The sequence below is a fragment of the Dermacentor andersoni genome, chromosome 1 (genome assembly GCF_023375885.2).
Source record: "Dermacentor andersoni chromosome 1, qqDerAnde1_hic_scaffold, whole genome shotgun sequence".
In the NCBI taxonomy this organism is placed as follows: Eukaryota; Metazoa; Arthropoda; class Arachnida; order Ixodida; family Ixodidae; genus Dermacentor; species Dermacentor andersoni.
This window is the reverse complement of record NC_092814.1, coordinates 20,083,535-20,098,500: the sequence shown is the minus strand read 5'-3', so window position 1 is coordinate 20,098,500 and position 14,966 is coordinate 20,083,535. Positions and strand designations below refer to the sequence as shown.

The window sequence follows — 14,966 nt, the reverse complement described above, 5'->3', positions numbered from 1 at the left end:
TTTCCCTGATAGAGGCCCAAATTCCCTGAGTTTTCCCTGACCTTTTCCAGACTACTCAAAATCCCTGAGAATTCCCGGTTTTCCCGGTTGGTAGACACCCTGTATTAGATGCAATTCACGGAATTGTATTATGAATTTTCGTTGCTGAGTAAGAGTTGTAAACTTGACAGTTTTGTTTTTGAAAATTTCCGATTTCTGCCAATTTTTAATCGAAAATTCGCAACCTAAATAAAAAATCTGAAACGAACAGTCACTAGATTTTAAGTTCTTTCAAATGCAACAAACCTTGTCAAATTTGGAGCAGCTGTTGCCGAAGAAAATGGATTCTCCTTTTACATGTATTTAGATAAGAGCACCTGAGCTAAAGCTTCCCCTCAAACTTCGTAAGGTAGTGACACTCTCGTCCTCCGCCTTCACTCCTCTCTTTCATGCTCCCTCCTCGACCGTGGCCCCGCTACGCTGCTCGAACGGCGCCAACATGCGCTCCTCGCCACTCTGTAGTCGCATCTCGAGCAAAAACGGCGCTGATGCATGGCACGAGGGCCCACGTGATGCTATTAGGCCAATAGCGACGCGGCGTCGGCCTCGGCCAGAGCGCGCGAGGAGGAGGCGGCATTCTTCAAAGCGTGGTACTACTTTACGAAGTTTAAGGGGCTTTAGAAATCATGGGTTCGCGGCACTGAAATATTTCTATCTCGGCTATTAATGAGCCGATTCGACAAATTTTTGCGGCAGAACGCTCCCTAGAGGACACGTAACAGCTCCCAGCGTATAACCAAAATTTCTTATGGGGCCTGTCCAGGGGCCCTTTAAGGCAGCAAGGACGTCCCTCAAACATCATAGGGCGCCATTGTGGTCCCGAATCTCGAATGAAGTGCCTTTGTACCATATTTTGTTACCCAATGACATGCGCCGTCATGCCAATAATTATATTTGCTCAATTTCGTTGCAATGGGCACAACCCCCCCGTGCGCCTTCAATACATGCATTGCCGGCTACGCTTTTTTGTACACACAAAACTTATTTCTTTACAGCTGTGCACGAAACAGTGAAAGAACAAATAACGTGCATGCTATGCACCAGAACACAGAAAAAAATTGAGTGGCGCCATTTTCAAAGCGCGGTGGCGCCACCTGCTGCTCCAACGGCGCCGAGCTGCCAAGCGGGGCGACCGCAGGTAGACGCAGTGCTTGCGCTTTGACATTTGTTCTCACGAAGGCTGGGATGGTGAATTTTTGCTAGCGAATTAGTGAACTTCAGCTTCTCGGCAAGAACGTCCGCAGGCGGAGCGGATCGTTCGGCTAAGTCCGTGTTACCTTTGCATGCGGAAACATTGGTTATGCGGCTATTCCACTTTGATTTGCATGTCTAACACATACGTAATGAACTAGTAAAAGCCTTGCAGTACGCGACATACTTTACCTCCGCGTTGTAGTGCCTGGAAAAATCTCGCGCTCCGCACCTTGAAAACAGGAGGCATGCCGTAAGTTCAAGTAAGCGTAGCGCACGTGCGCGGATGCCCAGATGTGTTTTTGTCTCGGGACGGTGGAAGAATGAATTAGCATTTGTTCAGCCGTGTCGGATCTACTGTGCAATGCATGCATACTTTTTTAGCAAACAACGCCGCTCTTGCCCTCTGGCCAGTAGTTACGATAGGCAACACAAACCAGCTTTCGCACGTAAATGACAGGTATAGGCTGTTTCACATGGCGCGATTTTCAGTCAGCGACACAGCGAATTCCGTTGCTCAGCGAACGCCGCGACTGGATTCCAACAAGTTGGTCGCGCCGTCGCAGCGATCGGCGCGATGTGTGACGAAACAAAGCGCCGTTAAAATAGGCGCTTTCCTGTTTTACCGCGCGTTGGTAGCTCTGTGGAGCAATGTCGCGCGCCAGTTTTAGCTATGTTTAAGGGCGTATCCACCAGCGTCTGCGGCTTAGGAGCTTCATAAACATCTTTATTTTTCTTCCGCTTACACAATTCGTTTGAAAGGAGAAGCTGCACGCTATCCAGGTCGGGAGAAGAACGCCGCTTCAACATATGGCACGTACTCACTTGATCGCCATCGTCGTCAACCTCTTCATCGCTACAGATTGCGCCAGCTGCTTATACATACACACTCAACAGTAGCTTGGTCTTCTGCAAAAGCAAATACTTATCCAGGAAAAAAAGCTGTGGCTCCCATAGTAACAACGAAACTAGAGCGTACTAAACAGAACCGCCCCACCGACGCCGCACGCTCATACTTGCGGTGTTGTGCAGCGCCTCACTCACCGTATCTGCAAGCTGTCGTAAAGTCTCAACGCTTTTAAACGTTAAAAATGGTGTACCTATTCTATTATCGAATAAAAATAGGAAAATTCGAATATTTGACTAGTTTCCATGTTTTTATTTAACGATGCAGGCATGGATACTTCGCGAGCAGGAGGCAACCTTGCGCATCGCGCTGCCGCAAACGCATGCGAAAGCTGTCGGCGAAAATCGCTATGCGACGTGCGCGGGAGAACAATTTTTTTTTCGCCCCAATCGCGCCATGTGAAACAGCCTTATTGCGACATTTTCGTGGCCACTAACGCCAGTGCACGGAATTAGATCTGTTACGCTTGAGTTCGATTGTAATGAGCGTCAGAACTTTGTAGCGGTGCGAACACTTTTGCGGCATTTACTTGCAAATCAGGTGCGGAGTTCTATGGCGAGAGCCGCTGTACGAAGCCCACCTCAGGCTTTTGTGTAATCGAGGCCCGTAGACAGACACATACACATAGACACGCACAGATACACACATACAGACAAAAGGACATACGGCTGAATATGCCACAGCGGCACAGCTCTCGCCGTACGTCGTGTTCGTCGCAAACGGTGCTCTGCAATCTGCTTCGTTTTCGCTGGTTATTTGCACATCCATATATGATGCAGTAACGCCCCGATGTTGTTCTGCACTTGGATGTTGCGGGCACAGACATATTTACACATTGAACACCCCGTAAAACACACACGCTACATGCACGCGAACGCGTCTTGGCAGCTCAGGGAAGATGGCGGCCGGTCGCTGGGATCCGGAGTATGCGCTTAGCGCATCCGGTTCGAGACTATCGTGTTCTGGTCTAGAGTCGGATACAACTCAAGTCTGCAGTGAAGACCCGCCCACGCTCTCATAACCGCCAGCCACCACTGTTCCTCCGCGAGGCTGCAAATAGTTCATACTTTAAACTTTCCATGTTACCTAAATAAAGCAGAAAGCATATTTAGCGCCAGCAAACAAGGTCGGAAGGGAGACGACAACACAATGCGCTAAATAAATAAATAAGGCGGTAACCACCAAAACAAAATTATATAAGAGCGCAATTTTATACGTTGTCACTCGTTGAACAGTGAAAGCCTAATTCTTTACTGAATTGAAATAAAACGCTTGCTTCGCTGCAACCCCGCGCGGTCCGTGTGCCTTGGTCGCCAACTGCTTTTTTTTTTTTTTTTCAAGTTGTATCCTACTATAGCGCGCTAAGAATGTCAAGGGCATTCAGCCGTGGTTGAATAAATGCCGTTAATGAATGCCCGATCTGCACGCTTGGGCTCGTGTATCAAAGCGTTTTTTTTTCTTTCAGTAGGAATCAAAATTACATTTTCGTGAACAAACGAGAAGGGGGTTAACCGAGGGGCCCGATTTTTATTAGTCATATCATAATAAGCCAACAAACACTGACACCAAGGACGACATAGGGGAAATTACTTGTTCTAAATAAATGAAATAAAGAAACGATAAATTAATGGAAATGAAAGTGGATGAAAAAAAACAACTTGCCGCAGGTGGGGAACGATCCCACAACCTTTGCATTTCGGGTGCGATGCTCTACCAATTGAGCTACCGCGGCGCCGTTTCCCCATCCACTTTCTTGGGTATTTATGTTTCCTAGTAGAACCCTGGGAGTGTTAAGCCAGCGCCACCACTAAGTACTAGGCGGCGGATGTGGAACATTTCTGCCGCAGGCGTCACGAGAACGTGATGCTTTTGGGTGAAGGCAACCGGTCAATAAAACCACAGATGATAATACCTGAAGGCATAATGTTGCCGGATTTGAGGCCCTCGTATGGAAGTGAAAGTGGATGAAAAAAAACAACTTGCCGCAGGTGGGGAACGATCCCACAATTTTCGCATTTCGCGAAGGTTGCGAGATTTTCGTGAACAGGCTCTTTTCTCATAAGCTTTCACTTTTACGGCACCGAAAAATATTTAGAATGAAATGTGTGCCGCATGAGCCCCTGACGTGTTTTTCATTCCGTCTGCAATATTTTTTTTCTTTTGACCGCTATATGCTTAAAAGCGCATAAAAATCTGCAAGTGCGTTGTATATAAAACAGCAGTACCTTCACATGTGAATCAAGGAAAAATAGTTGCGCTTATAGTACGGGAGCAAGCGCTGCCTTCGAGTCTGCGCTGGCGGAGGTTACTAAACGCCGCAGTGAACAGACACGAGGGAGCAAACTGGTTTCACGCATTAAAAGGACGCGAACGGCCCGTGGTACTGGAAGCGCACGTCGCAGAAGAGACTGACAAACGGCGTTGAAGCGCCGGCGTCAATGCAAGGCACGCGGCAGAAAACGCACGCATGCATGGGCACGTATTCCAGGCAGCGTGACCCTCGGGTGTTTGGAGCGTTTTGTAGATAAGCTGGAACGCTCCCACAATCCAGTGACCCTTACTGCTGCTGCCGCCTCCGGAGTGTGTGAAGACGGGACCGCATATGACGCTCCTTTGCGAGCAGGGGCGCACGTACCTGCCATTCACGCGCACATTCTTTGAGAGCTGGTTTACGATTGTATTGACCTATGTAATTTTACATGGATAAAGTTTCGGGCAATAATGATGTTAACTAGGAACGCAGTCGCCGACCAGATGGAGGTTGCGGGTTCCGATTTTGTCCGCAGCCAGGCGAAACACGGCCACTAGCAGCTCGACGCACGCAACACTGGCCGTTTTTGGGACACATTCCAAAGTGACCCCCCTTGGCAGTCGTAAGCGTAAGGCACAGCCATCGTGCCCGTACGCCCCACTCACGATAACCAACGGGGATCACCGTGCGCCATCAACACTCGGCGAGCGCGGTGGCGATCGATAGCAGCAGTGGTACGCTGCGGCTATTTCCCGTGGCGCTCAGCCATCCGGGTCGACCAGTGGCTCACTCGAAGCACCACCAAGTGCGGTGCAGCAGTGCCGCAGCGGCCAACCATGCCAGCGCAGAACGGCTTCCAACTCAATTTGGCGTTGCTTTTGCAGAAAAGCAAATGATGTAAACGGTTTTCGCTTAGTCTCAGCACGCTTCGATGACAGAGTATTATAAATAACATTGCGCAGTTTTCGACATCGCTTCTCATTGGCATTCCCTTCAAACAGGACGACGAGTCACTTAGCCTGCTAATCAGGATACGCTTTTCGTTCTAGCATTCCTTGAAACCTATACTCGGTACCGTTACCTATACTGGTAACGGATTTGTCCCTATCAATCTCTTCGCTGCTTTTTTTCCACCAATAACTTCTCTTGCTTATCTCAACTGCTTGTATCCACTTTAGATCCAGGGTGTCTACCAAGTTGACATTTTCAAATTCCCCGAGTTTTCCAGCTTTTCCCTGAGCGACACAGAACTTTATTTTATGTCAACACAGGTTGACACCACATCGCCCGATGCTGCCACTCTCAAGTAAGCATTAAAAAAACAACTTAATCCGGCTTGAATAGTAAGGAGTAATGTTTACCTCATTCAAAATAGAAAACTGAAGGTAGGGGATAGTAAAATGCACAGCAAATAAAATAGCGACGAAAAAGGAAAACGATAAAGCCCATTGTAAGTCGAGTCGAACATCTTCAAATACGAATAAAAAGAGATGCATACAGAAGCAAATATTTTCGAAAATGAGCTATTTCTATCAAGTGATGGCAATATCATTGATATTAGGCCGGAACATTGTCACAAGTGAGATTTTCTCAGCAGTTGGAAAGTCAACCTCAACTGACCTCACATACTCTTAGCCCACGCACAATTATATTTCACAGCTTTTAAATTTTTTCAAGAGTTTATTATGGTTTGGATGAGGGCAAACTGCATCTTGTCGTCAGCCAACACTTTGCTTTTCGAGCTCAAGCTCCTTCAAAGAGGAGGCGCCACAGTCGCTTTCCCGATCATTCCTCAATGCAACGGTCATTTCTGTTCTTGTCCTCGTTCCGCCGCGCGCTCGCCCCACGGACCATTTGAAGCATCCTCTTGGTCACTTATATAGTCAACGTCCGATCTTTCGTACTCCATAGGGGGCACGGAAACGTACGAAAAATCAAATCGGGCAGTCCGAAAAAATGAATGTGTGTCTTTTACTGCCCTTAAGGGCTCAAATCCTCACAGGCACCTCCGAAAAAGCTCTGAAGGCCTGTCAGTACACTTATTAGGCATATCGGTGCTCGTACTGTGACAGGAGACGGCGGGTGCACGCGTGTATGATCGTGGAATACGTACTGGGTCCCGTGACAATTGCCCCTTCCCACGCTTGTTATGCTTCACCGCAATACTTTACGTACGCTTCACCGCGTAACATTGATGTGGTGAGGCAAAGCTGAGGGAACCAGCAGTACGCAACGCGCCATGCTTTCTAAACTTCGAAGCCAATCGTGAGGACTACAGAGGCGGAGTCGGTGCCATTACTGTCAGCGGCGAATTCTCTCAATAAAAAACACGGCACCGAACGGCAAGAACCTTAATAGCGAACGCCGAATCAGCTAAACCTAGCTTTGCCGCGGTGGTGGCTACGGCTGCCAGCGGATCTGCGTGCGAGAGCGCTGGTTCGAGGCGGCGAGACAACCAAAACGGTGGTGTTGGCTTTAATGCCGTTTCGGACTTACGGTCGCGGCAAAAAGTCCGGAAAATCAGACTGCGAAGGTTTCTTGGGTCTGAGATTACACACGTTCTTATACATTGACTCTATAGGGCACGTGGTGGTGCCGCAAAGCCGTCCGCATTATTGGACATTTCACAAAAATCGGGCGTCCGGAAAATCGGTCGTTAACTGTACACTGGCAACTCCTCCAGCCAACGACACGGAGTCAAAGACAACTCGTTACGATTCCTCTCTTTTACTCGAGTCAGCAGTTGGGCGACTTTCGTTCCCTTTCAATAAAATGACAGCTAATTCTCCCTGATTGAAGCACAAATTCCCCGAGTTTTGCCTGAGTTTTTCCAGACTATTCAATATCCCTGCGAATTCTCGGTTTTCCTGGTTGGTAGACACCCCGAGATCGCAGCGCTTCTGAAATGTATACGTTAACTACGAGTCTCAATGGGTGAATGCCTTCGCATTCCATTAGGATGTGCCGTTTCCGGAGGAGAGATAGAGAAAGGAAGAAGGAAAGGCAGGGAGGTTAACCAGACAGTCCAGTTTGCTACCCTGACCGTTTCCGGACTTGCTGGCTGCAGCATACACATGGCTCATCTGGTTTTCGAATATTTGCTCTGGTATGTTTTTGTCCTAAGGCGATCGGTTCGAGCCTCAACAAGGCACTGCCCTTTGTGTTATCGTACAGACTTTCAATCTTTCTCCTCTTTCTTCTAAATCACCATGGCCTTTTTTTGTTTCCATTTTTTACATCCAATCCGCGGTTTCTGTTTCTCTCACTTTCTTTCTGATGACTCCTGGTTGTCTATTTAACACTTTCTATATCCTGCACTTGCCAACTTTCTTGATTTCTTCCTCCATTCTGTGTCCATGCTTTTCAGGTAAAGATACGTGTGCACTTCGCCTCCCATTTATTTTCATTCATGTTCCAGAGTCTTTCTTCAAAACTAATTTTGCTCTGTGCTTCTCCGACTTCAAAAGTGGCCCAACCCATGCCATCCTGCACTGACTCATTTGTGGTTTTGCCGTGCGCTCCCAAAACCAACCTGCCTACCGATCTGATTTTACGCACAGAATGATAGTTGCGAACGTTAGCGCTGGCACCATTACCCCTTTCCAGATTCCTCGCACCACCTCACATTTACTATGGCCCCAAAATGCTCTATCCTTATTGCTGCACTCTGCTTCCCCTTCATTTTCAGATTCTCTTGGTGGGTGCTTGAGTAAGACTTTTCTTCTTTGTGTATACGCCGAGGTATTTACATTGCTTGACTATGGATCACTTCGTGTTGAATTGAAACCACATAATTACTTGTCCATTCATTAGAAGTCATAATTCCCGATTTCCCTGTGCTAAACTTAAGGCCTACATTTGTTGTCGCTGTGTTGCCACAGATATTCGCAAGTGTCTGTAAACCTCCTGCATTGTCCGCAAGTAGCACAATGCCGTCCGCATACATCAGTCTGGGGACTTTCTGTTGCACCATTTGTCCCTTACGCATGTAGGATAAATCAAACACTAAGTCACTGTTTTCCAGTCGTATTTCCATGCTGAACAATGGCAACAGAGGATGTGTTTGATTCAATCCATGGGTGATTTTTCCCGACTTCATTACATTTCCAGCCTTCCCATACAATTAGTTGTCTCTATATATAATATTGACACGTGTACTTATCTGTATCGGGCAACCACGTTTCGCCGCCTAACAAATGTAATCGCACAGCGTGGGACGCGCCTGCATGTATCCGAAGTTTCTGGAAAGTTATCGATGCTTCTATCCGCTGTCTGTTGTCGCCGAACCTTATGTTATCTGATTTCATCGCGTGACGCGAATGGTGTAGAACTTTGTGGAAGGCACGCGGGTCCCAACGATTAGTCTGGAACATTCGACGACTGATCTATAAAAGCCGACGCGCTGGACCCGCCGATCAGATTTTCGACGATCAGCGGCGAACACAGTCGGCATCGTTGTGCTTTAAGAGTAGCCTGTCTTTGTGGGCACAGGTTCGCCCGATAAAAGCTAGTTTTGTCTTTCACAGTATTGCTACTCTGTTCTTTGACGTCACGACCACGTGACATCTGGTGGAAGTGCTTTGCGTTCATGTACCGGGCCCCCCACAAAGCCGTGACCCAAGTCCTCACGCGGAAGACACCAACGTCGCCAAGAACCAGCGAGGTAGCCGCAGGCTGCAAGGACTGCCCCCGGAGCACGGACTTTTGCCTGAGACGACTAGGAAGATCGCCACCAAGTCCACCCCAATGGCAGCCCCAGCGTCCCCCGTCGTGCTGCAGCAGCCCAGGGAGCCTCCGACGTTCCGCGGTTCAACTTTCGAGGACGCGGAAAGCTGGCTTGAGACGTATGAGAGAGTCGCTGCGTTTAACAACTGGAACAGCGACGACAAACTGCGACATGTCTTCTTCGCATTGGAAGACGCAGCCAGGACGTGGTTCGAGAACCGAGAAGCCACCTTAACGACCTGGGAACTTTTCTGTAGCGGCTTCCTGCAGACATTCGCAAGCGTCGTCCGCCGAGAACGAGCCCAAGCGCTATTATAAACCCGGATGCAGCTACCTAATGAGACAACCGCGATCTTCACGGAGGAAATGAGCCGTCTCTTCCGCCACGCCGACCCTGAAATGCCCGAGGAGAAGAAAGTCCGCCTACTCATGCGTGGTGTGAAGGAGGAACTTTTTGCCGGAATGGTACGAAGCCCACCGAAGACCATCGACGAGTTTCTTCGCGAGGCCATCAGCATCGAGAAGACACTCGAGATGCGAAACCGGCAATTCGAATGCCGCACGAACTCGACAAACTACGCCGGAGTTCAGTCACTGGCCACCGACGACCTACGCGAGACTATCCGAGCTGTCGTGCGGGAGGAGCTACAGAAGCTGTTCCCATCATCACAGCCTCAAGTGGCTTCGATTGCCGACGCCGTACGTGAGGAGCTCCAACAACAACTCGGAGTAGCCCCTGAATCGCCGCAGCCTCAGCCGCAAGCGATGACCTACGCCGCCGTCGCCCGCCGTCAGGGTCCCCCTCCACGACCGCGCCAGGGCCCCGTAACGCCGCAATTCCGTCGACCACCACCGCCAGCACGCCCACCCGTCGCCCAGCGCAGCTACCCGAGGAAGACAGACGTATGGCGCGCTCCTGACCACCGCCCGCTCTGCTACCACTGCGGAGAAGCGGGTCACGTCTACCGACGATGCCCATACCGGGAGATGGGACGGCGAGGTTTCGCCGTGAACGCTCCGCGCCCGCAGCAAGGTGAACGCCCCCGGGATATCGCCGACTACCTCGGCGCTACTCAGTGGAGCTCTCGACGACCGTCGCGTTCGCCATCACCAGGCCGCTACCTGTCGCCGCAGCGCCGACCTTACACTGGCCCAGCCCGGGGCCGGTCAGCGAGCCCGTATCCGGAAAACTAAAAGCAGCAACCGATGGAGGTGCGGTTGCTGTTCGTCGAACTGACGAAGATCCTCCGCCGCCGACGAAGACACCGAAGAAACTACCTCGACTACATAACGACACGCCGCCGTCCCGACGAAGTCTGGAAGCAAAGAATATGACGTTTCAGCTTCAGTTCAACACGACGCAGCCGTGATCCGACGCCGAGACCTAACTGCAACGCCAGACAAAGAACCACCGACCTCGACGTGCTTCTCGACGGCCACGCAGTCACCGCCTTAGTAGACACAGGAGCCGATTACTCCGTCATGAGTGGACCCATCGCCGCGCAGTTGAAGAAAGTTAAAACTGCATGGGAAGGCCCTCAAATTCGAACCGCTGGAGGACACCTCATCCCGCCGACTGGAATCTGCACGGCAAGAATAACCATTCATGACAGGACTTACCCTGCCACCTTCGTTATCCTCCAACAGTGTTCACGAGACGTCATTCTCGGTATGGACTTCCTGAACCAACACGGCGCAATCATCGACCTGAAGTCGAAGTCAATAACGCTGTCGGAAGATAAAGCGATACTGCCGGAGAGCCCTCATATTCACCACGCCATGAGTGTGCTCGAAGACCAAGTGAGCATCTCGCCTCGCTCCAGCATTGTTATTTCGGTCGGCACCGAAACACCCGCAGACGTAGAAGGCGTCATCGAAGGCGACCAACGTCTACTGCTAGACCGTGAAATTTGCGTCGCAAGAGGGATCGCTCGACTGCATGGAGGGAAAACGGAAGTGTTGCTGACAAACTTCACCCAGGAGTTCAAGCACATCAACAAGGGCACGACGATCGCGTACATCGAGGAAATTCTGGAAACCAGTAATGCGTTCGTCCTCTCGGATTCCGCCGCATCTACCCCGACGACCATAGTTCCCGAACCAGACTACGACATTAATCCAAGTCTCCCCGTGATTAAGCAACAGCAGCTCAGAAGTCTGCTCCGACGATACAAAGGCTGCTTTTCGACGTCATCGAGGATTCGACAAACACCAGTCGCCAAGCATCGCATAATCACCGAGGAGTGCGCTCGACCACTCCGCCAGAGCCCTTACCGAGTTTCGCCGCGAGAACGTGCAGCTATAAGAGAACAAGTCGACGAAATGCTGCGCAACGACATCATCCAGCCGTCGAAAAGCCCGTGGGCATCCCCTGTTGTCCTGGTAAAGAAAAAGGACGGAGCCTTACGTTTCTGCGTCGATTATCGTCGTCTGAACAAGATCACGAAAAAGGACGCATACCCCCTCCCACGAATAGACGACGCATTGGATCGGCTCTGCAACGCTAAATACTTCTCGTCGATGGACCTCAAGTCTGGCTATTGGCAAATAGAAGTCGACGAAAGAGATCGCGAAAAAACGGCCTTCATCACCCCAGACGGCCTCTACGAGTTCAAGGTTATGCCATTCGGACTGTGCTCGGCGCCTGCAACGTTCCAGCGCGTCATGGACACGGTGTTAGCAGGATTGAAGTGGCAGACCTGTCTCGTTTACTTGGATGACGTCGTCGTCTTCGCCGAAAATTTCGACGATCACCTCAATCGGCTTGCGACAGCACTAGAGGCCATCAAGTCGTCAGGGCTTACTCTGAAGCCGGAAAAATGCCGCTTCGCTTACGATGAGCTTCTGTTCCTAGGCCACGTAATCAGCAAATCTGGTGTCCGTCCAGACCCGCAAAAGACATCGCACAGTTCCCGCAACCCATCAACAAGAAGGCAGTGCGTAGATTCCTTGGCATGTGTGCCTACTACAGGCGCTTTGTCAAGGACTTTTCACGCATCGCCGAGCCGTTGACACGTCTAACTAAATGTGATGTTGAGTTCAAGTGGGAAACGCCGCAGGCCGACGCATTTGAAGAACTCAAACGACGCATACAGTCGCCGCCGGTACTTGCGCACTTCGACGAGTACGCCGATACAGAAATCCATACTGACGCCAGTAGCCTAGGCCTCGGTGCCGTTCCAGTCCAGAGGAGAAACGGAGTCGAACAAGTGATAGCTTACGCTAGCTGGTCGCTGTCAAAAGCGGACGGCAACTATTCTACGACCGAAAAGGAATGCCTCGCCATCGTTTGGGCTACAGCTAAAGTTCGCCCTTATCTTTATGGCAGGCCATTCAAAGTCGTCAGTGACCATCACGCGTTGTGTTGGCTAGCGAATATAAAGGATCCTTCAGGACGACTGGCGCGGTGGAGCCTCAGACTACATGAATACGACATCACTGTAACCTAGAAGTCCGGACGAAAACACTCCGATGCCGATTGCTCATCACGCGCCCCCATTGACCCGCCGCCCCAAGACGACGAGAATGACGACGCCTTCCTTGGAATGATAAGTGCGGAAGGCTTCGCTGAACAGCAACGGGCAGACCCGGAGCTAAAAGGCCTCGTCGAATATTTGGAAGGGCACACCGACGTTGTCCCGAGGGCATTTAAGCGCGGATTATCTTCCTTCACGCTTCAAAACAATCTACTCGTGAAGAACTTCTCACCAGTCCGCGCCAACTACCTTCTGTTGTCCCGTCAGGACTTCGTCCAGAAGTGTTGCACGCCCTACATGACGATCCGACCGCTGGACACCTCGCATTTTCCCGGACACTGTCGAGGATACAAGAAAAGTATTATTGGCCGCGCCTGACCGCCGACGTCGCCCGTTATGTCAGAACATGCCGAGACTGTCAGCGACGCAAGACACCGCCGACAAGGCCAGCCGGATTACTACAGCCAATCGAGCCTCCTTGCCGATCATTCCAGCAGATCGAGATGGACTTGCTGGGACCCTTTCCGACGTCAACAACCGGAAATAAGTGGATCGTCGTGGCGACGGACTAACTCACCCGCTTCGCTGAAACTAAAGCACTGCCGAAAGGTAGCGCAGCCGAAGTGGCGAAATTCTTTGTCGAAAACATCCTGCTGCGACATGGCGCCCCAGAAGTCCTCATCACCAACAGAGGAACGGCCTTTACAGCGGAGCTCACCCAAGCCATCCTGAAATACAGTCAGACAAGGCACAGGAGGACAACGGCCTACCATCCGCAGACGAATGGTATTACGGAGCGGCTGAATAAGACCCTCGCCGACATGCTAGCGATGTACGTCGACGTCGAACACAAGACCTGGGATGCCGTCCTGCCGTACGTAACATTCGCTTACAACACGGCGGTGCAAGAAACAACACAGATCACGCCGTTCAAGCAGGTCTACGGCAGGAACCCGACGACGACGCTCGACGCCATGCTGCCGCACGTCACTGACGAGGAGAACTTTGACGTCGCTACCTATCTCCAGCGCGCCGAAGAAGCCCGACAGCTCGCCCGCCTGCGAATAAATAACCAGCAGAGGACCGACAGCCGACACTACAACCTCCGACGACGCTTCGTCGAGTACCAACCCGGTGACCGTGTTTGGGTTTGGACCCCTATACGCAGACGAGGACTGAGCGAGAAGCTTTTGCGTCGCTATTTCGGACCGTACAAGATCATCCGACGTATTGGCGCACTGGACTATGAGGTCGTGCCAGACAGCATTTCGCTATCACAGCGGCGCCGCTCACGACCTGAAATAGTCCACGTTGGGCGACTCAAGCCGTACTACCAGCGTTAATGAACTTTGGGGATTCGCGTAACTGACCTTTGGACTTTGTTTCTTTTCGTTGTTTTGTTACTTATGTTTAATAAGTGTCCTTTTGTGTTTCGCTCTCTTATATTTGTAGCATCGGGACGATGCTTTTTTTAGAGGGGGGTATTGACACGTGTACTTACCTGTATCGGGCAACCACGTTTCGCCGCCTAACAAATGTAATCGCACAGCGTGGGACGCGCCTGCATGTATCCGAAGTTTCTGGAAAGTTATCGATGCTTTTATCCGCTGTCTGTTGTCGCCGAACCTTATGTTATCTGATTCCATCGCGTGACGCGAATGGTGTAGAACTTTGTGGAAGGCACGCGGGTCCGAACGATTAGTCTGGAACATTCGACGGCTGCTCTATAAAAGCCGACGCACTTGACCCGCTGATCAGATTTTCGACGATCGCCGACCGTGTTCGCCGCTATCGTTGTGCTATAAGTGTAGCCTCTTTTGTGGGCACAGGTTCGCCCAATAAAAGTTAGTTTCGTGTTTCACAGTATTACTACTGTGTTCTTTGACGTCACGACCCCGTGACAATATCCCTCATCACAGGCTCCCTTAATATCAACTTACAGCGCAAACACTTAAGAGACAAAAGGAAGACACTCACTGGCGCTCTCACACACACAGCGACACACACAGCGCCAGTGTGTGTCGTATCTTCCTTTTGTGGTTCGTCTTAGGTGTTTGCACTGTAAATTCAGAATTATGTACTAACTAGGCCCAAATGAAGTTTTACTGAAATTCCCTTAATATCTAAAGACGCTATCAATAAATGTGTATATTGAGCCACTGAAAAATCTCCGCACTGAGTAAAAACATATCCTCTAAGCGTCCGCGTGATATGAACCTATTCTGTCGTTCCCTGAATGCATCATTTTTTTCCCCCACTCACTTCGACAGTTGTAATTTTATGGCTTGCATTGCCATTCTATGTATCACCGACGTTACTGTAACTGGCCTGTACAAGCTCGTCCTATCCTGATCACCTTTGCATTTCTAGATGAGGT

The 14,966-nt window shown here is 50.4% G+C and overlaps 1 protein-coding gene across 3 annotated transcripts in view; it reads right to left on the bottom strand.

The window, feature by feature from the left end:
- Positions 1–14,966, bottom strand: part of Rox8 (TIA1 cytotoxic granule associated RNA binding protein Rox8) — a 230,505-nt gene that overhangs the window by 175,880 nt on the left and 39,659 nt on the right. The gene's annotated exons all lie outside the window — the stretch shown is intronic.